Source organism: Mixophyes fleayi, chromosome 12, assembly GCF_038048845.1.
Source record: "Mixophyes fleayi isolate aMixFle1 chromosome 12, aMixFle1.hap1, whole genome shotgun sequence".
Taxonomy (NCBI): Eukaryota; Metazoa; Chordata; class Amphibia; order Anura; family Limnodynastidae; genus Mixophyes; species Mixophyes fleayi.
The window spans coordinates 7,898,723-7,924,050 of NC_134413.1; the positions used below are offsets into that span (position 1 = coordinate 7,898,723).

General features: G+C 41.2%; 1 protein-coding gene across 1 annotated transcript in view; it reads left to right on the plus strand.

Annotated features, from left to right (window-relative positions):
• The window catches only part of BMP4 (bone morphogenetic protein 4), a 199,360-nt gene that overhangs the window by 163,364 nt on the left and 10,668 nt on the right, over positions 1 to 25,328 (plus strand). Inside the window, exon 3 of the mRNA XM_075193294.1 lies at positions 14,091 to 14,187. The gene's annotated coding sequence lies outside the window, so the exon portion shown is untranslated. The remainder of the gene's footprint in view (positions 1 to 14,090; positions 14,188 to 25,328) is intronic.

Genomic DNA, 25,328 nt, shown 5'->3' on the forward strand with positions numbered 1-25,328 from the left:
TCAGATTGCACTAAATAAGACAGCGAGGGGACAGAGATACAAAGCAACTTGACCAAGGTCACGAGGAGTCCACTCAAACCAAGGTCTTAAATCCCAGTGTCATCGTACAGTCAATGTATTTAGCCGAAGTCAACTCCTGTATAGATATAAACAGATAACCTTTACCTATACATGAGTTTCTTCTTCTGCTTTTCTTTTCACGTGGGTGGAGAAAAATATTGTAGAGCTTAAGTGACAATCAGTCACATCTAGGAGCCAATAAAACCTTAAATGGAGCCAGGGAAGACGTCCGCTTTAATGTGGAGATGGAGAGGTAGAGGTGGCGTAGCTGGAGATATTGGTGGAAACAGTCCGCAAATTCGGGTAAAAATCGCATAGTTGGTAGAAAATTGAGGCCCTGTCAGGACCAGTGTTTGAAGGTAGGGTGCTGTAGCCCTTGGGTAAAGGCTGGGTTGTCCCACAAGGGGAACATAATAATAGGGTTGTTCAGAGGTTGAAATGCACAGGTGCTGTAGTCCCAGATCTGGAAAGAGAATCGGGTAGTTGGTGGGAGCAGAGAGGGGGATGTTTAATAGATATCCACAGGAAGGTGTAGGGAGAAAGCCAATGTAGAACATTGGCTTCGATGTCAACCCACAGCCTCGTTGAAGTAGTCCTGTAGAGCTGGCTTGAATCCCAGTGATGGTTGGATTGTTGCGGATGCAGGAGTCCAATGGGTCCTTTAACAGGGCAAAGAGCAGCGTGGAGAGGGGGAAACCTTGTCTGGTACCGTTTGCAATAGTGAAAGGAGGTGAGGCAGCGCCGTTGGCGAGAACGCTAGCTTAAGGATTAAAATAGAGGGACGCCAGAACGCATAAGAATCACCCACGGAAACCCATAGTAGCAAGGGTGGCTCTCATAAAGGGCCAAGAGACCCTATCGAAGGCCGTTTCAGCATTGAGGAACACCATCAGAGCCAACATAGCAATATATTGTTGGCTGTGTAGTCAGTCAGTGTAGCCCCAAAACAATCACCATGTCCAGTAATGACCCCACTGAAAAGCGATTGGGTCATTTTCCTGGTAGTAGGTGATATCTGACAGCCTGTGTCTTCAGCCCTCTACCAATCATACTCACAGACAACTTGGCCCAAGACCCAAAAAGCTGGGTCTGTCCAGTTTGACCACCCAAACAATCCTGGCGCTCAAGCGAGGTGACCATATCAGACCGTGCGCGGTTGCTATTAGTATTGGGGACAGTGGGAGTTAGATGTGATGGGGTTTGTGACTGAAGTGTAGATTCGCTGATGTAGAACTATTGCACTGTACTACTAACATAATAGCCCTGAAACGCAGATTGCTGAATGCCATTTTGGAAGCCAATTACATCTGGATTGTAGAAACCAATCTACATTAAGATTCTTCAAATGGTTCCCTTTAACACACTACAATCACCACCAAAAACGTTATATAATTTTAGATTACAGGATTCCAAATTATTTTTATTTACTTATGTCAACTAGTTCAAAGAAGACTACACCCTATACTTTACATCACGTCAAGAACTAAATTGAGTTTAATGACTTAGCAAGTCTTAAATTACCTTGATTAGTGAAGTAATTTAGCACACTTTTTCTTCTAAAAGTGTAAATCAACTTTTACCTGTGTATAGTTAAAGGGAAACAGAAATAGTTTGGCCTCTTGCAGCTGTTGCAAGGTTTTGATACATAAAAAGTAGATTAATTAGGTTTTTTTTCCCCAAGCATTGAAAGTCACTCTAAGAACATTGTGCTATAATTTGTATTTAAGCTCATTACGTTTTGTTTAGCTTAATTTTTACGGCACATATTTTCCAGTGTTCCTTGTTGAGTTTGGTTTTGGGTAGGTTAGTTCATGAGGTTATTGAGATTCTGGGCTTGAAGGTCCATCTTGTATAGAACCATGTCCAGAGTTTGTAGCTATTGGTCCAATTTTAGCATTGTTACATTCTGTGTTAGAAACAATGGTCTTGTAATAATTCTACAAGACCACTTTTAGGTTGGAAATTTACTAAGGGGCAATTTAATAAGCTGTTGGCAAATCACCACACATCAGATGTAGATTGAGTTTTCATTTTGTGGTTTGCAGACAATCAGGAGTGGTCTCTTATCTGTGATTGGCTGGCTGAACAGAGGGCTCACTGGGGCTTAATTAATTTGGGGTTTGCATGCTCCTCTGGAGTCGTCCGTCCATTCTGTGCAGGGTTTTTTGTCTTTCCCATATAGATTACCATTATACCATTGGATTACATCAGGTCAAGAAAGAAAGGGGGGCAAAAACATAATTATTGGGACATTATTTATATATGACGGGCAAAATTTGTTATTGTTTTATATATATATTTATTCCAACATTTTTCTGCAGCTTTGCACACTATTTATTTTCTGTAAATTACTTTGTTTTTCACAATTTTCTGTTGATAAATAACATGGCTTTATTTATCTGAAACCTGAAATTCCTATGTGTAGGATAGTTCATGTTCCAAAACAATTTGCAAGAAGTTCTTATCTCTAGTCATGAGTGAACCTGTAATGGGTGGGAATACTAGTTTAAACCAGAATAGTTTTATTACTGGCATTGTCTCCCAGAGCCTGGCTTGCTGTATGTTCCCTGAGCTGGTGGCGACAGCAACTTCCAGGTGTAGCTGCTGTCAGACGCCAAGACTAATGCGCAGAGCCCAAGCTGGCGCCAAGACTAATGCGCAGAGCCCAAGCTGGCGCCAAGACTAATGCGCAGAGCCCAAGCTGGCGCCAAGACTAATGCGCAGAACCAAAGATGGCGCCAAGACTAATGCGCAGAGCCAATGCTGGCGCCAAGAGTAATCTGAAGATTAATGTGCAGTGCCATAGCTGGGGACATAAGCAACCATTCAGCACCATCTCTGGTGGTAAGAATATTTTGTAGCATTATATTTTGCACCAAAACTAGTGTTCAGAGCAATACTTAGGGGATGGGATTTATTTATATATATCATTTTATTTTTACTACTTTATTATTATTTTTTTAAATTTATTTCTAAAAACATTTTATTTTTTTCTGCACCCTACTCACGTCATTGTCACATATTAATAACTTTATTGGCAGCTCCACTGCTGTTTGGGGGGCCTGGTATGTTTGAAGAGACCCCTCTCCGCTTCGTACTCTGGGTCCCGCTCTGAGCTCCTCCACAGCTGCCTCTTGGCCGGGGCTAATGGATTAGGACTTCTCATATTACTAGATTTGTCCCATTCATATATTGGCAGGTATGAGACAAATTAGCAAATAATAAAAATATGCTGAATAAATATTGCTTTCCCAGGTCTCTGTCTCCAACATTAGCTACTGTCCCGTACTGATATTTATAAACAGTTCTCCGAAAGCATTCTGTTCAAAGGCTACATTGTCACTGGCATGTTTGTGTAAAGTGTACCAGTTGCATACACACAGTGGAAGCAGCTACTTTGTAGAATGAGTTGAAATTATGGAAATGCAGCCTATATTAGGAAAGTTACATGACTTTGAACGCAGTCTGTCATCTCCAACAAACCAGTATCATCTATGAGGCACTTTGTACCTCATGGCTCTGTGGTGTCACTGGTTTCTAGTGATTTGATACTCTGATTCTCGTGAACAGTGGCTTCGCCTATGAAATGGCTGCTTCCACTGTTTCTAAGGCCTCTATTTATCAATATGCATTAATAGCAATTATTTTCTATCACCGCTTATTGCAGTGGTAGAAAATCAGTTATCCGTTCCACTTTAATGTAAAAAAATAGTAAAAAAAAAAAATGTTTGAAAATGTTTTGAAAAATATAGTATTCATTATGCTGTACTTTAATTAGAAAAAAATGTGTTTTTTTTTTTAAATGAATAATTTATTCTATTGTTTATCTTTGCTTTTACCATCCTGAGATTGGCGATAAGAGTATAGCTGTAAGTGTACCAACGCAGTCTTTCTTAAATAGGCTTCTCCATGTTTTTGCTCTCCCGTTAGTAAATAGACCCCTTTGTAACAGGTACGTTAAGTATCAAGGCATAGAAAAAACAACCACACAGTATGACAATGCACTGGTACCAAAAAGCATCTTAGAGATTCAAATATATTTGCAGATAAACCATGAAAAAAGGATCACACTTGTACCCGAACTGGTTAAAAAGAGAAAACTGGACAGCACAAAGCTCTAAATTGTTATTGGATTTCCTGGGCAAAAAAAAGCAAAAATGTTTATTGCAGATTTGGAACTGACCTAACTGTCTTATCACAGCTGTACCACCCAGCTCATTCTGTCTGCTAATACCCCGAGATTGCTCTGTGAGGGGAACGAGCTGAGCCCTAGGCATGATCCTGGGTGTTCTCATGGCTTAAATGCCATTTCTTGTAGAGTTAAAGATCTAGATGGATACAATTAGAGACTGATAAGGTAATCAGTTACCCACTGACAATTCTGTTGTCATTTCACCAAAACTTGCCTGCAGGAAATACAGAATGTGTCCAGACATTTTTAAAATAAGCTCATGGTGCATAATGAAAGCTCCGAGACTTAACTTGTAAGACAAATATCAGCCCTTCCGGCATGTTTAAGATGCCTCGGATCAGGAATATGCATTTCAGAGATCAAAAACCAAAGATATCCACATGAATCCTTGCACTGACCATTGGGAACTAGACCAGGCAAAGCGTTAGGGACAGAAGTTTATAAAGTAGCAGAATGTCATAATTTACACTTTTGGACTACATGACATTGTATCACATGCTAAAACACATAAAAGCCTATTTAATTTGACACCAAATCTAGCGCAAATGCAGAATTGCAGATCTTTTCTAGCATCTATTATTATTATTATTATTATTATTATTATTATTATTATGATGATGTGTTTTTTATATACCAAATAAATAAATGGTCTCTATCCCACCATGATAGAATTCATGGTTACTGATTTTGTAAGTAAATTTTGTTAGTGTGATTTGTAAATTCAATACTCAATTGTAAAGCTCTACGGAATTTGCTGGCGCTATATAAATAATGATGATGATGATTAGTGGAAAAAGATCACATATGTCTTATTTTACAAGTGGCCATTGGATAAGAAAACAGCCAGAACATAAAAAAAAATATAACGAGGATATGACAGCTTTATTAGTCATTAGTGTCATAATAAAGCATTAATTAATGTAAAGAGTTAAAATTATATTCTATATTCATCATATATATAAAACAGTGAAGACCAAGCTATCAGGTCTGCAAAGACTCACCAAGTCCAAAGTAGCAGAAGTTATAGCATTGCGATCAGTGGTGGAAGTGGGGTGTATACGGTGGTACGTCATACCGCCACTTCCTACTGCCTTCATTGTAACACTAGCACATTCCAGTCACTTACATTCCTATTACATTCTCCATACAGTCCCTTCTAAATTTCCACTTCGACCACTGGTTTTGATTATTTTAATTCCGGCATGCTGGCCACAAGTTGCTACGATCCAGTTGACTAAATCATTTTCAAACAAAGTGGCTTTTAAATAATCATTCTGCTGATCAAACCCCAATAATCCCAATCATACTTTATTGGGTTGGCCGGAAAATGATATTGGCTGATAATCACATTGGCGCATGTGTGTGCAATCACCTAACGGTTAGAGATGTGAACAGCCTGGTTCTGCATGCGTGTGGCCATATCGGCAACTAGGCCAAACCAACGCCCTGCACAGTATACGGTCACCTAAAACAATTCTTTTAAAAAGAATGGAGGTCAAATACCCAAAAAGTATCACTGTCGGAAACTAGTCGGGCCCCAGTCATGTGAATTATGGAGCCCTGATCGTTAGATCAGTACAGAAAATAATTACCTTAGACAAACGGTAACATGAGTTCAGTTCTGGAACTGTTCAAATATATATTTTTGGTAGCAGCTTTTTAAATTGAAAGAGAACCTGTTACCACAAGATTCCTAAAAGAAAACCTTTCTTCTCTCCCCTTAGTAAACCTAAAACAGGAATTGATAAAAAGCACCCGCCGCATGTTAATCTGCCCCTGGGCAGCACTCGGTCCCTCCCCCGCATACCCACAGACCCGTGCCAGCCTTCCTCACTGATCTAGAGCTCCGACGTAGAGTAGGGAGTGACAGGAGAGAGAGGCAGGGCACTGTCTAATTAGCATGTAAGATGGGCTGATTAACATATTAATTACCCAGCTTACAAACTCTATCCCCAGCAACCGAGGTGGGAAGGAGATTTCATTCCTCCATTGGCCTTTCCTCCAATTACTAAAGGACGACCAGTCTCAGATAACAGGTTCCCTCAACTAATAACATTCAATCTTGTACATCCTCACTGCACATTGTTATGTGTGCTCATCAGACCAGCTTGAATGAACTTTTATATATGGTAGCAGAGAACGCTCCCCTCCTGCAGCCCCCACTCCGAAAAGAGCAGATTCTGTCATGCATCCACTTCCGGGTATGCTCAGAAAAATCTTTGAGCCAGGGGGGCTAGAGCAAAATCACTCGGGCCCCCTAGCCAAACTTTGCTATGATGCCTGGCGCTGATTTGTACAACCCCTTGGACGAGTTTGGAGTGATGTTTTGACAGCTACAGGGCTGGGACAGTTTGGTTGCGTTGAGTAATATAACTCCTGCAGTGAACCCTAATAGGCATCAGGCCTTTCAGTGGCAGATGGACAAGTGAATTAACACTAGGAATATAACGACAAGCAGGAACACAGGTATCATCCAGAGTGAAGCTGAACCAAGTTTTAATGTCTCATTCCAGACGCACAAAAAAAAAAAGAATGTAGAGTTTTTCCATATTCTTCAGTGTTTCCACTGGATGTCACTGGCTGGCACATTCTTTCATCCGAAGTAGAAAACTTCCCGTGGTCCTGGATGCCATGTGAGGATGGTCGTCCTATTTAATGTATCAGAGTAGACCTCTGGATTTAATTATCATCTTGGAATGTTCAGGCTGCTTGTGGCTTTCTCCTACGAGTTCCTTTAAACACAGATACTGGGTTTTATTTTCATGTGTTACACAATACTCACCATGGAATTCGGTGTTTGCACTTTGCTACATTGAAACCATACCCGTACATTCTCCGTCAGTAAAACATAATAGGAGAGCACATCCCATTAACCCAGAGACCCTGAAACAATGATCAGGTAGATTTAAAAATAGGCTATAAAGACAGTTCAGGAAAAGGTGGCAGGGGCTCTTTTGGGAGAGCTTACCTTGGACGTCTGCGCTTGATGGGAGTATTTTTGGGGTTGGTGCTGCCGTTACGGAATCTCCGGGTGTTCCAGTTCCCGAGCTTGTTGCTTGTTTCGTTGTCTGTGCTGTGGCGCACCCTGGGGTGGAGAAAGAAAGGGGTGTGTGGGGGGGGTGGAGAACACAGATATAGTACCAACAATATACGTAATTGCTTATGTCATAAGCGGTTGATTATAGCTCGTTTTGCTATTGTTCGTCTATAGCTCTTTTGCTCTGTCTAAAGCTCTAATGTATATTGTTGTGGTAGTGGTACCGTCTGTTAGTGGGATGTGTTTTAAGCTCTGGTTTATAGCACTGCTGATTGTGGTGGGCAGGGGTGTATATATATATATATATATATATATAATATCATTTTACAGAATAGGTTCATAGATGTATAAATACGACAAAACTGTTTTTCTTTTGCAACTTTTTTGAACCATGTATTTCCTCAGTAAAGATTTACACAATTTCCTTCGGTTGATATCATGTTATGATGATGTTATATGAATTCTAGCCCCTTCCCCGTCTCATCTCTTCAGAATTCCATGCCACTCCCCCCAGAAAAGCATAGACAAGACGTAGCATATTCCTGGCCCTCTAATTTTAAAAACAAAGACTTAGTAATTAGGTTGATTGTTTTGCAGCCATTGGCAGAGACAGTACTGACCTCCATGAATATGCTGCATGGATCTTACAGAACCATCTTTCAAAATCTGCAACATGAAGGCGCAGAAGTCCAGGATGAGATCTGAAGACTGCAGCTTTTAGCTGGTGCAAGATTCATCATGGTCGAGGGCGGTGGGTGAAATAAAAAAAATAATTTTTGTTTCTTATCAAAATTGTTTCAAAAAGTTGGATCGCGTTGGTAAACTTATGTTGATCAGTGTGGTCTGCAGCATGTGTGTATATGGTAATTGTCAGGGGTGTAACTAGCCATGTGTGTCCCCCATAGGCTGAGCAGACATGCCCTGGTGAGGTCTCCACTGGGGCCCAATATCTACCATCATCTGTAATCATCCAGGGTGCCCAGGCCCTGCTCAGCTGTCCACTGACCTCCGTTGGCCATCCACTCTGCCTACCTTCAAGCAGGTCCTTTTCTCTGGATTGCAATCCAGTCTGTCGCTGATGGCATGGGCTGCAGCTTTGGGCTGGTCCTCCCACCTGGCCGTACATTAGGGCTTCTTCCACTCTTCCTGCACTATGGGATGCTGCTTTGATGGCTCCCTCCATTGAGTCGGCTGTGCTGCTGTCCGAGCGCACTGTTGTCCACCTCCTCAATTGGCACTTTGCATATGGAGCCTACTCCTGCCCCGACAACCATAAAGTTCCTGCTGCCGAGACCCTAGTACCTCTCCCTCCCTGTGGCCCTGATCAACTCCGCTCTTCAGGATCCTGCCTCCTACTGCAAGGTGAGTTGCATCTTTTTAATGAACACCTCATTCTCCTCAACTCTGCCACTGCCATCCGTCACTGAGACCTTCACCCATCTAGGTTTTTGTGGCAGCCTGTAGTCAATGGGCATTACCTCTACATGTACCACTATCTCCACCATCTGCACAGATGGTAAGTCGGGTCCTGAGCACCAGACTGATGCTCCCAGTCCACACCACACCTAGATCCTAAGTGACACATCCTGAAACCAGCAACATCATCATAGGCGTGAAACCAGTGACATTACCATTGGGCCGCGCCCTTGAAACCAGCGACAATACCATCTGTTTGGTAACTATACCAACTTGGGCCCTCCCAGGAACACCACTCCTCCTGCTCTTCCCCGGCTTGTCCCCTGTTGTGCCATCATATTCTGTAATACCAGCTGCGGCCCGGATGCCTACCATTTAATGTCCCCAAGGCTACACCTTCCCTGCACACACCGGCCTCTCTGGGCAGTCCCTGCCGCCTGGTCACCTCACTGAATCCTGCACTGCCATCCACTGCTCCTTAAACCTGTCTCTCATACTTCCTTCATTCACAGTCTAATGACCGTTGCTGTCCTCTGTCAGTGCCCCTACCAGCTGTAGCTTGAACATTACCACTGCCTAGATTGATCTGTCCAATTTACTCCTACTGTCTCTCATCACCCCCTCCCTTTATAATGTGAGCTCTCCTGAGTCTTTTCCTTGTCTGATGTATGTCCACCATCTTTCTACCTTGTATGTCCATTGCACACACTCAGTATTCTACACTGATGTACCCACGTACAACTGTATTCATGTCATTTATTACATTTGAGTGGTTCTGTATTGAGTGTCTATTCACAACTTTTCAAAATAAAATGGAATACAAATTGTTTTAAGATGAATTCTCTAATGACGAATGCCTGAAAACAGAATATTGCTGTGCGTATCCAGCATTAGAGAACATAGAGACAAGGTGTAACTACCGTAGAGGCATGTTTGCAGTTTCTATGGGGTCCACAACCGAGGGGGCCCGTCTGCCCTGTCAATGGCCAATCTGTATGTGGGACTTTTTCACCATTGGGCAGATCATGATTCCCCAATCAAAATATTGCTATGGGGCCCACAAATTTCTATTTGCATATTTCCATATAGGTTTCTGTCGGGTCTATTACAATATTTTATTATTCTTGGAAGCAACTGGTTATGACTCATTAAATGAAAGTAAAAGAGTGGTTCCCTGGGATGAAGGCTACAGCTGCAGGTCTCTTGTCTACTGTGTGCCCTCTGTTGCTGCTTTAGGGGCACCTGATTGTCAGGTCTAGAAGATTAGGGTCCAATAAGACAGAACCTGAACATGTAACCTCTGTCCCGCCCACATGAACATTTCGGTGTAAAGGTTTCGTTGCCCTTTTAACTTTCGTTTTTTTTTTCATAAACAAATTTCCCTGTGTAAACTCTGAAGAAGCGGATTACGTAACAAATGGATTAATTAACCCCTTCATGAAAAGCTTTGAAAGTCCTATTAGCTTTTGAAACAGACAAGAATTTACATGTTTACATCAAAGTTTACTAGTCTGTGTGATCTACCCAGATGTCATTTGACCTGCTGTCTACCGCTTGCCATTACAGGAATAGAAACCTGTACAGTTCCCTCAGACGAGGACCTTCGTCCTATTCACTGAGAAACTTCAATCTGACATAGATTAGAGGGGTTCTGGTTAAAAAAGAAACTCTATCAATTAATTTTGTTATGTAATAATTTAGCCCCCTCCCCCTATCTGGCGTGAACAGTGGACATTACGCTGTTGTACTCTGCACTGCTTTGGCCAGTTAACAGTCCGTTCTCCGGGGATCAAAAGGTGAATGGATACGGTGCATAGCTGTCAGCGTTCACGCATGATACTGTCACTGCGGACCTTAGAGCGCTACAATCCTTATGTCCTGTTTACTGTGTAGTGAGTGTATCTAGAACACTGACTGCACCGCAGCTCGCTGGATTCATTGAAGGTTCTCCAGGCTGTTGATCCCTGGAGAATGGACAGTTAACCTCCCAAGAAAGGGCGAGTACGCTGCAAACAGTGGGGGTATTAGACCCTGCCTTTATGCTAGTGCTCCTAATGCAAAAACAAAGGGGTGCAAAAAGGTTCATGTCCTCCTAGGAGAGGATGGGCCCTTTCTGTCTCCAAATCCCAATACCAAAAGGTCTCCTAGGGAGCAAGGGTCTTCAGACCTACCCCGTTCCCCCCCCCCCCCCCCCCCCCCACTTCACAGTGAGTCGTCCGCTGGCACAGGGGTCAAATGTTAGAAAGTGCCTTATAATCACCTCAGCATGGTGATTTATAGAACCCTGGGTCACCACTTCGGGGGCACTTTTAGTCCCGGGATTTCAACGCAACCCCCCCCACTCTCTGCCCAGTAGACCAAGTTGGCCTGTCTACTTCAGACGTCCCACAGACTACCCCCTGATAAGAACAGATACTACACTTGATCTTAGTCAAAAGCCAAAGAAAAGACATTGTATACTTTTTATTTTCGTTACTTATTTTTCAATAATAAGATGTTCCACATGACTCTAGGGGCATGTAAAGCATCCATGTGCGCACACCCTAAATTAAAAGTGAAAAAATACACACACTTAAGGGGTAACATCCCATGAAGAGACAATGCAGTGATGTCTGGTCTGAAATCTCCGCTCACAGAGGTGCGAGGAAAAATAAGCTCAGAGTTGTCTAGTTAGCGGCCCTCTCTCATAGTTAACCCCCCCAAAATGTCTTTCTTAGTGAAGTTATGCCCACTTCTTGTATCACTGTTATGTTCATAGCATGATCTGGATTACGTCATCTGACCTGGATGTGACATTTTCTAGAAATTGTTATATTTCTTTACATGAAATCTCCCCTTTTAAAAAATATGTCCTGAATTAAAAAAAAAAAAGCAAGGTATTTAAAAAACCTTTCTGTCCCATCCCCTTGCTGGAAGGTGGCATGTCTGAGAAGCTGGAATTCCTCTGTCTTGCATCACTCTGGAATGGGGGATGATAATAGGGTCTGACTGATTGTTCTAAGTCGTTAAGGTTACAGAATTGACAATTGCAGATTAATATATTCAAACATACCACTGTCACAGTAGATTTACAATAATCTTTGTTGCCACTGGCGCATTTCATAGTCTGTTTAGTCATCAACTTAAGTTTTTGGTGGGAAACATTGTTGCTATTTGCAAATACTGTATCACAACTTCCTGTCTAATAAAGCTACATGGGAAAGTAGAGGTAAAACTGTCTGTTTCATAAGTAGGAATATTACATCTTGGGCTTAGTTGCCCTGTAAGGTCAGAGCACTCTCTTTCAGCCTGACTGCGGGCGCGGTATCTATCCAAATACTGAACAGCGAGATCCATAATTCGATTTAACCAATAAGGGTAGGAGTGTGCTATGAAATGCATCAGCAATAATCAACCGGGACATTTGTTTGCTGAGAGCTTGTAACAGAATACATAATACATGAACAATATTGCATTTAGCCATCTTGTGCAGATATTTTTTTTCTTTGACAGATGTTATAGGTTTCAGTTCTTGGCACCAAAATTTCCACAGGGGATTTTTCATACATAAACTTAACATGTTTAAGTGAGAAGACATAACGCTGTCCAAAACCAACAGCATTTACGGATCATACTTCATCTCGGGTTTAATCAAGACTGAACCCGTTGCCCGTGAACCAATAAATTATCAATGCGTGAAAGTACAAATACACCCAGCTGTTTATATCATATTAATGGTATCTGATAAAAAGACAGAAACATGTGGTGCAACATAAAATGAATACTTGGTATTTGTGTGTGATTTCCCCTATGTGTGCACAGAAATTCTCTTATTGCTACAAGCTGCTAATATATCTTCCATATTTGGGGTCTCATTTTGCCATATTTGTCAGACAATACCAGAATTGTATTTAGAATAATTTTCAGAGGTGTATCCCATGTTATTTAAGGATCGCACCCCATCATGTATACACCTCAATCCAGTGCTATCGGGGTCTGCCAGTGTTCTCCTCTTCTGCCAGCCAGCGGTGGGGTACGGATACAATCTGGTAACAGTGGTGGGAGCATACGGAAATATCCGAAATTATACAAAGGTGGACACTCCATTGGCTGTGTTACTCTGCAACATGTAATAAATGTATTGGTTGGTAAACTCGCTCTATTCATAAGTTCATCATTCATTTTTTGAAGCAAATTCTTTTTTATCTTTTGTACTAATAGATTGCAGTTTATAAAGTCAGTAACCTGCACGACACTGACCATTTTCTAGCTCCAGTCCTCTAGCCTGACTTTACAGTCAAAGGTGGTCAAATGACTGGGACACTTATTAAATTATCTGTAATGCAAGGATGTCCTTAAACCCTGGACTGTTGATGATGATAGCTTATTGTAAGAAAAATCCAGAACTGCCCCCGCTCGCTTCTATCGTTAGGAAAATATGGCAGTTAATTTGCTTTAGTTTGGCTGTTGCAATTTGGGGCACCCCCACTTCTCAGATTCAGCTTATAGCCCCGCCCACTGGCAAGGCTGGCTGGGGGGCTTGTGCCCCTCAGGCTGGTTCCATAGTGGGCTACCTTGGGCTGGATCACTGGGCTACATGCATTTTTTTCCCCTTTACAATAGGCTGATAAATTTGCTTCCATGCCCATTGGACTGCATCGGTGAGAGGGTGACTCCTCCCCTACTCCTTCGCTCCTCCCACTCATGGACCCCCTTCCATCTTCCTAACCCACTGACACCTCACCCCTCCCTTAAGCGGCTGCTCTAATGGGAATATTTATTTTGCCTTTCAATATCTACTTATACTCGTAACCAGTTGATGACCTCCGGTGACAATGATGTAACCCCACTTTCACTATCCCCACACTTCTTCACTGTCCTGTACGCTCACTTCCCTAACCCTTCTCAAAATGATTCAGTACAAAGTTATTTAAAAAAAAATAAAAAAAATATCAATATATTTTGCATACATCCAGAAACAGACCCCAAACTGCATTTGTTTGGCCTTATTACCAAATAAACAGCTGTAATTTGTAATGTGTTCCTCTTAATCATTTCTTACATGAACTCCCTTCTCTCATTGTGCCCTTTCTCGCTGGTTGTAATGGGGTAGTCCTCTTTGTACCTTACTAGTGCGGTTCACGTCTAGAAACAGGTAACAGTGGAGGTGTCAGTAGTGAGACAATGCTGGACAAGTAACGTAGATAGACAACTGCTCTAAATCACAGGTGGAATCATTGTCTCTTTGACTATTGTGTTACTGTTATTCTCAACATACAAGTTGCTATGAACCAGTATTATTAATATGTGGTAAAGTCTGTGTCGTCTCATCGACCTCAGATTATAACACTTTTGCTAATTCTTAGAAAGCAAAACATTAACGGACCTTTCTCCTTCTCTCCGTAGAACAGCGATGACAACAATCATCTGTCTTTTACAACGTCAAGAATATTTAATGTCGCTGATATGTGGGAAGCGCGGCCAGTGAGCATCGATGTGAGAGGTAGGTTAGTAATAAGAGCATCTTGTATAAATTGTTGCACTGTTGTATCCAATTAAACCCAATATTTTAATTGCTGGTGATCTACTGAACTCCCATTGATAGGGAGATATATAATAATATAACTCTTCTATATATTATCTGTATAAAAAGTGAGTTCTGATGTCATTGCTTCAATGTTCATTAGGAAAATGTGTGTATTAGGGATGCCGCACCCCTACTGTAAATTACTATGGATATTAGACTCTACCTCAGAAATCCTTGACCTGTATAACATCACAGACCTTTTTATGTTCATGGAGCTTCTCAATGACTTATATTATCCTTATCAGTTTGCACCACTGAAGAGGGGGCATCACCGCAAAACATTAAATATTACAAATACATTTTCCAAAGAAGCAACGGTGAAGTTCAGTTACTATTTCTATATGTATATATTAAACGTGATTCTTTGTTGCTAGGCCACTTTGTCTAAGCGGTCATTGACTGTGTCAGATGTGAGTTCACTCATTTGATTTGATCACTTTTCGTACAAAACATCATAAATGTATTTCTTTATGCAGAGGTGGAACTAGTGCGTTGTAGGCCCCGGAGCAGGGAAGTGGGGAGCAGGGAACCGGGGCCCACAGCTCGCTAGTTCCCCATGCAGTGGGCACCATTTTCTCCATGGGCCCCGCACCTTCTGCGCCAATGCTAGTTCCGCCACTGTCTCTATAGCCCCAGCGCTCCTTAATTCAAAAACGAAACAAATCATAGCTCCTAAACGCCAGACAGCCATGCTGATGGTGATGAAAAAACATAGCTCTATTTCAAAAGCCATTAGAACCACATAGGGTCTGCGTGTGTGTATGTTAGGGGATTTAGACTGTAAGCTCCAATGGGGCAGGGACTGATGTGAATGAGTTCTCTGTACAGCGCTGCGGAAATTAGTGGTGCTATATAAATAGCTGATGATGATGATAGGGCATTCTCCTTGAAAGAAATATGATTGTGCATGCAAATACTGCAAAATAGTTTTATAAATACTATTACATTCCTCATGCATTTTCTTAATGTTAAGCATGCCACTTAGTCCTGGGGCTCAGTAATGGATCCTGAGGTCCCACCCTGAACCTGGTGCTTCAAAATTTATAATAACATCTGTATGCTGGGCATTATAATCACTCTTATTTGAAGATCCACCTATTTATACGCATGTTCTTGGGGTCTTTTGACCATGTGAAATATTCAGAGTGGAAATCGGAACGCTGCAGGTAAAGCATTAAGATAAGTGTGATTCACATTATTTATTCCAAGTCCGCCATGCTGGAAAATATGTTATTGCCCCAGCAGCAAGCTACAGTATATTGCATAAAAATGTTTCTGTGTGTGTTACAAGATTGCCTCGTCCCTCCGGCTGCTGATGTCAGACACTGTGGGGTCTTCTGATGAAAGATCCTGCAGTAATGATGTTTTCAGTAAACAAACCCTCCCAAAGGACAATACAGATTAGGCTGTTTGCCTGTCCCTCTTGCAGATCCCACTGACAATGATTCTCACTTATATGGTGAGATAGCAGCTAAATTGCTCTTAACCATAAATGAGTCAATGGGTTTGTTGTGCAACAATGTGACTACACCTCTTGTGGGAAACTTTGAAATGCTCAGTGGCAGAAGGACAATACTTCTGTATGTCGCTCATTTGCGTTTTGCGGATAATTATGCGGCTCAGCAGTTTGCTTTGTGCTCTTAATTTAGAAGACAAGTGTCCGCATAGGTTGGCTTCATGAATATGAATCACAAGCTTGGCTGGTGACAGAAACATTATTGAGTTTAAGGTATGTAAATGACACATAGGAGAGAGAGAGGAAATTATTAAGCAGCTGAATGGGAAGCAATCATTGCTGCGTTTAGTCATATTTACCTTTAACACTGCAATAATAGTGCATTTTTATCTTATACAATATACACTTTGCTTTGTTATTGCTGGTCAGTTCCAGGACAGCACAAATTCCTCTTCTATCAGTATAAAGGTACATACACAGGGGCAGATTTTGTACACCCCTTAGGATTTAATCCGAGTGCGTTTTCATTAGTCCTGAGTAATCTTGATTCACTAAGTAATGAGCACAGTAGCAAAATTGCTTGTGTGACAACAGCCTTAAGTTTCCAATACATTCAGGAGTTCAATTTGGTCACAAATCATTGCATGTGGACTCAACATGGGAGGCAGTGTCTACTCTCAAAGTGAGATGAAGTGTGATGGACAGCACGGTGGCTCAGTGGTTAGCACTTCTGCCTCAGCGCTGAGGTCTGCCGCAGCGCTGGGGTCATAAGTTCAATTCCCGACCATGGCCTTATCTGTGTGGAGTTTGTATGTTCTCCCTGTGTTTGCGTGGGTTTCCTCCGGGTGCTCCGGTTTCCTGCCACACTCCAAAAACATACTGCTATGTTAATTGGCTGCTGTCAAAATTGACCCTAGTCTCTCTCTCTTCTCAGGGACTGATGTGAATGAGTTCTCTGTACAGCGCTGCGGGATTAGTGGGGCTGTTCAAATAAATGAGGGCGTACAAGTTTTTAACTGTACAAGGTACAAAGGGGGGGGTCAATCTACTTGTACCCCCCTCACATAAGATTGCCCCTTTTATCATTGTTAGATATACCAACAAGATAAGACAGCAAGTAAAGATGTTTGCAGTAAAGACATTGGCATTTTTAAATTTAATCCCTATATTAAGTTGACCTTCAAAACCTGAGTCGGCTGTCTCGGGTCGTCTCATTACAGGTAAACTTCTGCACCCTGACCACGAATGACCAGATCTGTGGCCAGAAATTTGGTGGATCAAATCACACTCATCTGGTAGTTTCGGGGCTGGATCTCAAGGAGATCTAAAAGCTCTAAATCGGCCAAACTCACACAGGGAAGTCAGCGAGGTTCATCTCCGGACCAGATGCTTCCAGCTTGTTCCAGGAATTTCCATCACACATGCTGCAGTAAATGCCCAAATTGTCAGGTTAAACCTAGGACATGTGTAGGGATGAATACCCCCCAACTGTGCCCGTTTATGTTGGAAGGAGTGGAGATGCCGCCTGTCCATTCCAAAAGGGACTTGGAGACAATGTAATTAGTAGGGCAGAAATAGTAATAGGAAGGCAGGTATTTTGGTTTTTTTTCAGGAACCATTGCAACCACAGATAGACGTACATGACTGGCTCTAGTCATATGAGGGAAAATACTCCCTTGGGTAGATGTATCGCACCTTCTAAAAAGGAAATGTGGAGGTGTTGCCAATAGCAACCAATCAGATTCTAGCTGTCATTTCCAAATTGTACTACATAAATGTTCGCTAGAATCTGATTGTTTGCTATGGTCAACATCTCACTTTTCCTTTTAAGAAGGTTTCAAAAATCGCCCCCCCCTTTCTTAATTTTTTTTCTGACAACTGTTCTCCAAATTCTCGTAATACAGTGTATGCTGTGGGTAATGTTCTATTGCAGTTTTGTAGATGATATTTTCTTGTACCTTTATCTAAGCAGCTTGGCAGGTCCCAGTAACGTTGGTAAATCTCACTATGCATAGACGCGGGTTTCTTTACGCCTATGTTTTACTAAAAATGTATAGGAAAATAATCCGGATTCCCTGTAAGACCCCTACAGTTTCTGTCATAACATTTTGCTTCCCTGGGGAGACACTTTTCCAGTAAATATAAAGGAAAGGTGCTGTATGCTGATGATACCAACCCAGCGCTTTGTAAACACTGCTGCAATACAATGACAACATATTAGCATAGTAATCTCTCCAGGAGAGGCAGAGGAGAAGCCATCAATCTACTTGTACTGAGAAGGGGGGGGGGGGACTGCTTAAAATGCAAGTGTAACAGCTACTGAAGAGTAAGACCTGCTGTTAAACATGAAGGCTGGGATGACTAAGCAAGCTGGCCCTGCTCATTATAGGTAAACCGCACGGCTTAGACACGATTTTTTTTTTTCCTAGCTGGTTCATGACAAAACATTAGTCACCTCAATCATTGGGATTACTCAGGGGATGAAACACTAGCAGCAGAGGCCACTGGCTATGAATCCATACCTGGGACTAATTATTATAAAATAAATAATTGATCGCATCATGGGAGGAAATTGGCAGCCACAAGAATGAAAGGTCACCGTGGCGAAAACCAAAGTTTAGGCTTAATAAACGGACCCTTGCTCCCTTAATGAATGATATTTACATAGCTGCAAACTCAAATCTTCTTGAGGGCCATTAATAGACCACAGTGCGGGTTCTGTATTTCCTATTGAAGCTCGCTACAGCTTAGGAGTATGGCGAAAAAGTTATAAAATACAGATTTTGTTTTTTTATTTTTTTGGGGGGGGGAATATTGATTACTTAAAGCACCACTAAACCCCCCAAAATTGAAATGTTCACATATGCAGGTAATTTGCGCTTGAGAGTGCTACCCTGGCACTGCGCTGCCTCTCTGTTATACAGTATTACGTCTCTACTGCATTACAGAAAACGGAAGCACCTCTTATTTTTAGGACTGTCCTGATGGGATCTTACACAGGTCAAAAAACTGATTCTGCAATAAACAGATTATGGCACATCTAATCCATGGAGTACATTACAGCCCTCCTTAACTTATTTCCTAAATTTCGTGAGACAGTAAGTGAGAAATCATGGCTCCTCCCCGTCCAACGCTTCCTCCTCTCCCGCTCTTCTTTCTCATTTCCAGCACAATATCATAAAAAAAAAAAAATACACTTTATATTTCACTCATTTTATAGGCTATAATGCGGAACTAATATCTCTGTAACTTGTATTTTTTTTCTTTTTCTTGTATGCCAAATATGTTCTGCATTGAAGTTTTAGCTCTGTACAAATTGTAAAAATAAAGAGATTTAAAAAAAAACTGATTCTGCAGGCATTTTAGTCATTGTCACATGACTGTCCCGAACCCTATCAACACAGTATGTTTCTGCACAGCAAGTCAGCAAAGCTGTCACTCATTCTCTGCCTGCTTAGAAGACAAGCTCCTCCCTCCCAGCCTAGCAACCCTGCTGCAGAGGAATGACAGGGAGCACTGGTTACCTACTCATTTAAATATAAACACTCCAGTTATTTGTATTATTCAGTGGCTTTAATTGCTCTTTAAGCCAAGATTAAACATTCATTTTCTTACTGAAGGTAGAAGTACATGGCTATCCTATATGGAATGACATCTTGTAGCATTCATACATGTTAAAGTTCCCCAACAGGTTGAGGTGTTGCAGCTTTGCAGCTGAACGCAAACTAATGGACTGTAATTAACCATGTTCGGCTCTGAAAGGCTGCTCACACTTCATAGCCCAACCCTGCTGCTCTATCACCTGCTATCTGGATTCTTAGGCCTAAAAATAATCTGATTGACTTTAATTGGTTCATTCTCTGGCGTGGTCATCATTTTAGGACAACATTACTGACAGGAAGTGAGTCAAAAAAAATGTTTCTCATGTGGTCTTAAAAAAACGCACTTGTGGTAAGTGTTTTTTTTTTTTTTTACATCTACGTTTGTTAATGTTACTAATAGCTGATGAGTTCCTCTGTGGGCTAACCACAGTGTATAGCATGTGGGACCATTCAGAGATGATCACGTTCCAGATTATGTCCACAATATTTGTACGGTCAAGTAATGTGACTTGTGTGTGCTCATATGCTGTATAACACACATTGCACTCTGTTTGTATGACACAGATCTGCAAGCAATGTAGCCACGCACTTGGGTGACCAAGCTTTCATGCTCCAGTAGAACAGACAAAATGCTTCGTATTACCACCTGTGCGACAATATACCCGACTGTGCGGCGAGTTATCATCCCACCTTATTTTCTGACGGTCAGGTATGGTGATGACTTTGGAGAACACACACGATTACACAACCAATCAGAGTTAAGTCAGTGTGCGGGCAACATTGTGAAAGCTCCCTACACTCTACTAGGTTTTTAAACTATATGGATGAGCCATGGTGGATTGCAGAATACTTATATTTTATGATGGTAATCCTCAGATCCTTGATTTTCCATGGAATATGGATATGATCATATAACAGAAAAGAAGAAAAAAACAATAGTGCAGTATTGTAGATACTAGTACACATATAGAATATTCAAATCAAATTTTGAATGTACCCCACCAAAGGGGGCGTCCATATTTAAAGGAAGAAACTTTCTTTCACCATTCAAAATTTGTCCTTGCTTGAAGTCATGGGACAAAATTATATCTTTTTATAATGACTTTTGTGCCAATTATTGTCTGCTTGTAATTTTGATGGTATAATATTACAATACAATGTCATTATCTTTTCTACACATATGATGTGTGTTTTCTATTTCACAATGTAACCCTTTCTACAGGGACTTGCTGGTCCTTGTCTGACCTCATCCAAGCCAATTATAGCTATATAATGGTAACAATAACCTCATGAGCGCCGGTCCACCTTAAGAACTTTTTTAGCTCTGACTGACTTGACCTAATAACCCATCTCCCTTTAGGGCCCATCTAAGTTTCATATAACTTCCTTACCTTTGAGAAGACCACCGTATGGTCCATGTCAATGACAAAGATGATTGATGAATTATTATTTTTTTTTTTTTTGCTAAGCTCCAGCACCTGCAAATGTTGTTTTTATATTTTAAAGAATGGAACTTCCTTATACAAAGCCTCACAATAGTCACCGTTGTCTTATGACTTTAGTGCGGAACTATTTGTTACAAATGTACGGCCTAGATGTTCATTATTGTATTGTAAAAATGTTTTTATGGGTCTCAGTGCAAAAAAACGACTCATTCTGGTGGTAGACTTAATACAAAAAAATCAAACCCTTTTACTAATATATTTACACACATATAACCTTCAGGGTAGAAAACTAGTTTGGTCATTGACCCCTGTTGGCCTGTGTGTGAGGTCCTCAAAGCCTGGCCAAACGCGTGTTACCATGGCCCCTAAAGTGACCAACATTGCTACACACACAGCCCACTCAATACTTTTACCTTTGCATTCTAGCTGGTCCATTGTGCAATATGATGTAGCACATGTCCTTGTGTATCAAACTCCCATTGTCCCATAGATTATAAGCTGTGAGCAGGGTTCTCTTACCTCTCTGTATGTATGTATTACCCAGTATTGTGTTATTAATGTTTGTTCCCAATTGTAAAGCGCTACGGAATTTGCTGGCGCTATATAAATAAATGATGATGACTAACTAACTAAATGTTGACATCACTAAATGATGATGATAACTAAGAATAATCTCACCAAAATCATTTGGCTTGTTGTTCTGTATGGTTGACAATTCTGGGAGAAGACTTAGACCCCCCTGTCTTCCAAACACGTTTTCTGGACGTTATCCGTCCACTCGACCCGAACTGAGAAGCCAAATTAGTTAATGACCTCTTCTCCTGGCTCTCCGGTCAAGTGGTAGAACCGGCCCTTGTGGACCAATTTCCATAGCAGTACAATTGGATTGGATATTTACAATCAGATTGCAATGTTATTTAGCATCCGTGTAGTAAGGTTCACAGCTTTATTCACATAATGGGGCCGTCCTAAATTACAGTTCTTTCAAAGAGTTACCATTTATGATCAACAATAGGATAACCAGGTGCTCACTTTTTTCATTGAATTTCTTTTTTAGAAATGAAACTTTAGCCACAGTCTCTAGATCAAACACAGCTACGTTTGGGTACAGAGGTATAGAATGTAGCTCACAGGACTCAGGGGCAGCTGACCAATCCCTAAAATACACACAGGGCCACAGATACTGTACAAAGTAGGTTTAGAGACACTGAAACACATTTACAAAAACTGCTGCTGAACAAATTGATCGGACAAAAGTTTCATTAACGCATAAATGAACTGTGACTTATTCTTATCAACATCTCGTGCTATAAATTTCACTTCACTCTCTTTTATATCCCATGAAAGAAGAATATAAGAATGATACCACGAAATTCCTTTTGCAACTACCTTATACAACATATTAAATAAAAATTAAAAAATGTGGAAGCTCTGCATAAGTTATAAGTGTTACGCACAATATATCCAAATTCATTTCCTGAACCTCAATTTAATTTGTTTTGCTAAACTCCACATATTTTTCTTTTTTATCAGTTTTTATTTTTTAATAACTTGTTGGTTTTTCCAAAAAACAATGAGAAAGGAGAACGGTACAGAAAAGAACGGGGATCACTACATGGAAATGGAGGATGATGGATATAGGGTAGAGCCAACAGAAATGGGGAACAGTAGCAACATAAATAGCACAAACCACAAGTCTCTACAAGGTGGCAACAATTGCCCCCAGTCTAATAGGTGTGCCCCTCTTATTATGCACCCTCATATGGTCTCACTCTACCAGTGGTTTTCAGAGGTGCCCCAGGCTTCACCCATCATCATCGTCATCATCATCTATTTATATACCCATGGTACAATATCTGGTCGTAAACTGACAAATATGTACATAAGGCATCTGAGAGAAGATCATTTTACTTTTCTCAGCACCTACTCATTGACTTTACTATGTACATTCTGAATAAGCAAATCTGTCGACAGCTCGCAAGACACTATTGTCCATTTCACTGCAGAGATTATCTGTATAATAATGTCACATGAGAACAGAGAGATCTGCTGTAAAGGTTTAATCAGAAGAGCTATCAGACGTCCTAGCTTGACACTGAATTCCTTAACTGAGCGGAGTCTTAAGCTGGGTACACACTACAGAAATTACGACCAACTTTTTATGCCGAGCGATTTTATATGCGATCGATGTTCCGATCGCTCGGTCCATGGACTGCATACACACTAGCCTTGTTTAGGACTTTTTACAGCCATGTTGTCGTGAGCAATGACTGTAATTTCGTACTCACTGTTGTGAATCGGTCGGAAGTTTATACACACTACACAGCGGAAACGAGATTGGAACGAAAATATTAAACGGTACGACCAACCAAATGAGGCGATAATCGTCCATTTGGACAAACTTTCGACCATCGTGTCACTGCACACACTGACCTGACTTTTGAACGAGCGGTTGTATGTCGGCTGTTTGAGCTGATTATTGGACGAAAACAGGGTAGTGTGTACCCAGCTTTATTTCGGAGTACACACTCCAAAAACTTCTCCTGATGCAGTATCGTTAACTATTTTACCAACGACTGGGGGGGAGTTCCGGCCAGCAGCCGATCCCTGTGTACACACTATACACGTTTTACAAGATTTACCTTCAGATCTGTGCTCTTCATTTGTCATATCCATTGGCTGAAAAGATGGTGACTCTATAAGCTTTATGGAGATCTGCCTACTCGGCTGGTGGTGAGTACATACACACTGCAGGATTGGAACGACATTGTTCCATCGTTGAACAAGATTTTTAGTTTGGTTTAAAAATCAAATGATACAATGTGCTTTGGAACAATAATCGTGCATTGTTGGAGCGTATGCAGTAATGCGGTATTGGGTGGAACGGTCGTTTATCGTGTGATTGGCCCGATAATTGGTTGAAAAACCTGTAGTGTGTAACTGCCTTAAACTTATCTCAGAAATCTTTGTCATTTCTCCAGCAGCCTCGAAAGTAGTGATGGGAGGAGCTCGGGCATATAGCTTATTATATGCTTGGTAACTGATGTCTCAGGTCTGTGGCCACAATGCCCTGCTCAGATGTTTTTCCCAAGTAACTTACAAGTTTTTCAGATGAGAAAATTTGTGAAATCATACTGCCTCCCCTTGGGTTTTATGTACAACCAGCTTCATATCTGGTCCTCGGGTATTTAGGAAGAGGGGGGCGTGAATGCTTAAATGCGTAATTATTGTGTCTCTAGATGTTCATCCAATTGCCTGTGCCTGATGTATTAGAGTAGCTGGAAGGTTTTAATTGGCCCAATAGTCCACATATCATCTACAATTAGGAATCCCTGGTCTCTCTATCACATGAAGCCAGAATTTTCAAAGGTCGGAGGGAAGCACTGATGCATGCGAGACTGGGGAGAAGCCAGGTGTGTTATGGAAGTTTTCAGGAATAATTCAAAGACGAAGTCTCTTCAGTATATGCTCGGTGTATTCTTGTATGCGCAACACAGACCATTCAATTCAATCAGAACAATGGTGATTACATATTAACTTTGCAATCATTTTATGCCCTAAAACCACAAACTAATAAGTAGATAGAACATCATATAAGACTTTAACCAATAATATCCCTCCATTTGACAAGACCACTCAACATCACCCCACATCCCCCCAGATACAGGCATAAGTCCAAGTAGACCTTGCCACATCTTATCTGGTGTAGACCTACAGTACCACAACTTCCCTGTTTCCCATCATGAACAATGGAGGGCACATTTCATTTTAGACAAGTTACGCTATATAACATATTTTAGATGTTTCCTCATATACCTTGAGCAACATTGCCCAAGAAGCAGAAAAACAACTTAATTTGTCAATATATGCTCTGTAGCTTGTTAACTCTTGTGCGTCCTGCTGCTATTTTATTACCAGTTTTAATTCAACTTCCATTTGTGTGAATTGATTTATCCATATTAATGTGTAATTTACATCTGTAGTAGATATAATATAGATGTAATTCCTCACCACTCCCAATCAGACTCTTCCTCAGCCTACAGATCTTTAAACGCTTTTTGAAAACCTGTCTCTTTATTAGAGCTTTGTCTGCTCCCGTCTGTACTACCCAACTGTCCCAATCTCCACTCTGAGCCACACTCGCTCCTCTTGTTTCGGCTGTGCTCTCTTCCACTTATATTGTAAGCTCTCTAATGAGCTGGGTCCTCCATACCCTGTGTGGTCATGTCTATAGTTATTTTGTCTATCTTAAATGTTGGGTCTATGCTTGTCCTGTATTCCTCACTGTTCGGTGCTGTGGAGCACTGTGGCTTATTACAAATCAACAGTCTAATAAAGTATGATACATCAAGACATAGAGTGAGGTGGGTTAAGCTGTGTTGTTCAAAGCTCACCCCGAGAGTTTTCCCTGGGTCTGAGTTCCAAGAGGAGAGCTAGAAAGCCAGGAAGTAGAGCCAAAATTATTCAACAAGATCCTGTTTGTACGAATAAATTTGTCCAGACCCTTCTGGAAATCTTTTAAGGTCTATCTGGGTATTGGCACAGGTAGTGCCC